Source organism: Peromyscus californicus, unplaced genomic scaffold (genome assembly GCF_007827085.1).
Source record: "Peromyscus californicus insignis strain IS unplaced genomic scaffold, ASM782708v3 Scaffold_15__1_contigs__length_86483966, whole genome shotgun sequence".
NCBI lineage: Eukaryota > Metazoa > Chordata > Mammalia > Rodentia > Cricetidae > Peromyscus > Peromyscus californicus.
The window spans coordinates 62,287,295-62,290,430 of NW_026294447.1; the positions used below are offsets into that span (position 1 = coordinate 62,287,295).

At 55.6% G+C, this 3,136-nt stretch overlaps 1 pseudogene; it reads right to left on the bottom strand.

The window, feature by feature from the left end:
* Nucleotides 1-212: 212 nt before the first annotated feature.
* On the bottom strand, nt 213-1,985 carry LOC128110547 (ADP-ribosylation factor-like protein 4D; annotated as a pseudogene).
* Between the last annotated feature and the right edge of the window lie 1,151 nt (nt 1,986-3,136).

The window sequence follows — 3,136 nt, forward strand, 5'->3', positions numbered from 1 at the left end:
TCTTAGGAGCTAGAATCCGCCGGGCGGTGGTGGCGCACGCCTTTAATCCCAGCACTCGGGAGGCAGAGGCAGGCGGATCTCTGTGAGTTTGAGGCCAGCCTGGGCTACAGAGTGAGTTCCAGGAAAGGTGCAAAGCTACAGAGAAACCCTGTCTCGAAAAAAGAAAGAAAAGAAAGAAAGAAAGACAAAAGAAAAGAAAAGAAAAGAAGAGCTAGAATCATCCAACTTTAATAACTTACAGGAAAATGCTAATACACACATCAATAATACAGAGGACACACAAGGCTTATAAAAAGGGCTGTCTTTCTACAAATTATGGAGGATCCTTGGCACTTTCACACAGGCACAAAATGAAGATTATGGTGACCGAGTTCCTAGGAGAGCAGCTGAAGAGACCCCATCACTACTACCCCCACCCCCCATGCATGCCACAGTGGGGAAAGGGGAGATACTTCTCATTCATCCTAAATGCATCCTGAGAATAACTTTTTTTTTAAAAGACAGAGTCTCACTATATATAGCCCTAGCTATCCTGGAATTCACAGTGTAGACTAGGCTGGCTTCGAACTCACCGAGATCTACCTGCCTCTACCTCCCTAATCCTGGGACTGAAGTTATGAGCCACCATGCCTGGCTTCTGAGCAACTTTCTATACACCTTCACCAAATCCTGGGGAGGGGGGAGCGGGGAGAATCCAGATAAAACACCAGAGAAGGAACAGGAGGACCCTGGTGGGGGAGAGTGGGCATTTGCATTTACATCTCTGTTCAGTAGCTCCTACTTCCCTGGAGTGAAGGTAACAGCTGTGGGGACACCTCATCTCCCTTTCCCTCCCCCGTGTGACACCAACACAGGAAGCCATACTCTTCAGTTCTTTTAGGGGGACAAGTCCAGCACTTAGGCTGGGAAGTCACAGACGCTGCCTGCTTCTCCACGTGTACGGACCCCTAGTAGGTATGGAGGGTCCCAGGGTCACTCTTGAGGATCATCTCACACAGGTGCTCCAGGTCTGGTAGAAGTTCCAGCCCACCCACAGCCCTGCAGCCCTGTGCATGAGTGAGCATAGCAGCGGCCAGCTCTTGGGTGGATGGCTTTTTCTCTACCAAGTCCTGCTTGTTTGGCATCCACCAACACCAGCACCAGCACCAGCACCAGCACCAGCACCAGCACCAGCACTCCCTGGAAGCTCTGCTGATTCAGAGCAGTCTCATCTCAGCCTCCTCCAGCCACTCAGTCTCTGCCAAGTCCACCACAAACACCACCGTCCATCTGGTGGGTGTAGGAGTCCCTCGGTGGTCTCAGCTTCTCTGGACCCCCAACATCACACACTTGGAAGGTGATTCCAAGAGACCCCGTCAAGGGCACTCTGAATTCAGTCCTGAAGCCTTGGGTGGAAACATTCTGGACGAACTAACTGCTTGAACTTGGGGCAGTGAAGGAGAAAGGTCTTTCCAGTCCAGTCCAGTCTGGTGACACAGCACGCAGAGCCTTCCATTAGCTGCTAGCTGGCTACACAGCCTCACCAGCTCCGGGAAGCTCCTTAGCCACAGAGCACTCTGTGTCCTCATTTGTGACCCCAAGAGGCTGCTACCCGGAAGAGGTGGTGTAGTGCAGAAGGACAGACAGACGTTAAGACTTAATCTGTTTAGATTTCCAACCGTGGTCTGCCGGCCTGCCACCTGGTGGCTGTGACAGTCCTTTCAGCTGCTCGTAGACCAGCGGAGGGCTCCCGCTTGGCTCCAGTCTAGTTTCCCAAGCCGGTGCCGGCCTCGGGAAGGGCAGTAAGGAGCACTTTGGTGCGGGCTGGAAGCGGGCTGTGCTCACCCCCACCCCCATACCTGCTCACCCAGCTTCCAAGGTTTGCTTCTGTCCCCAGCACGTCAGCGATCCCCTATCAACTCTTCTGTAGGATCACAATATCTGAAAGTCCCCACAGCACCGCACCCCCGCCAGACACACGCAGACCTGGATAGCGATTTTTCTTGCAGATAAAAAGGACTCTCCCTGCCTCCGAGGTCCGTGACACTTTCTTTCCCATCCCGGATCCTGAAACTTGCTGCCCTTTCTGGCCCAGATCCAGAGTGACTTTAACGCACCCCCACCCCCACCCCGCTACGCCGCTCTTTGAGCTGGAGCTTACAGTCCGGTCCCCTCTCACTGGGAATGTCACAATCCGCTCCACGACCCTCCCATACTTCCTCCCTGTTCTACAGGCATCTGGTCCCCGGGCTTGGTACCTCCTCCGTCCCCTGGGCAAGCTCTTGGCCGTCGTCTGGCAGCCTGGGGCCAGAGCCCGCTCCCACCCACACCCTGCGGGGAGTGGAGCGCGCCGGGGCCTGCCGAGGCGGCAGCGGGGGAGTCCGCATCCCTGGAGCGAGCCTCAGCAGGTAGGGGCAGAGCCTCGCCTCCGCCTTAGCTGTCTGGAGCGAACCTGCGTGACCCGCTCTGGCTTCCTGCGGTTCCCGCTCTGGCTTCCTGCGGTTCCTGCACGCGCGCGTCTGGCGGACCGCAGCCAGGTATCCAGGCAGAACGGCCACGCGCGCACAAAGCCTTTGCCTAAGTCGTATTTGCCCAATAACCCGATGAAATACGGATTACTATTGCTCCCACTTCGCAGATTCCGAAATCCAGATGTAACACATTCTCGCCCAAACGCACCCCTCCCAACGCAGGGTTTTGCACGGAAACGAGTTCTTCGTGACCTTGAAGACTGTATGAGTCCAGTTTCACAGGCCTTCAGCAAGGGGAGGGCAGGGCAAGATCTAGAAGAGGAGAGATTCCAGATCGACCCACCAAGGGACCCGCTCTCGGTCCCCTTCCTAAGAAAGAGCCTCATAAGGGGCTCTGACTTCCCTAACCCCAACCACGCCGTAGGTCCTGGAAGAAGCCCTAACTCCCTCCCTCTTGGGAATCCAGCTCTGCCTGTCAAGTTGCTGGGTTCATCGGAGGAGACACGCAGAGCATGTTTGTGTAGGCATCTTGAATTGGGGGAGGGGGCTGCAACTCATGCCCTAGGCCTGCTGGGCTACCTCTTCCCTTCTCCTGGGCCAGCCTCCTCAGAGTCCCTGCCATCACTGAGCAGGGCATCCATCTATGCCAAGATGCCAGGTGGGGGTTACTAAACCTCACCCACAGT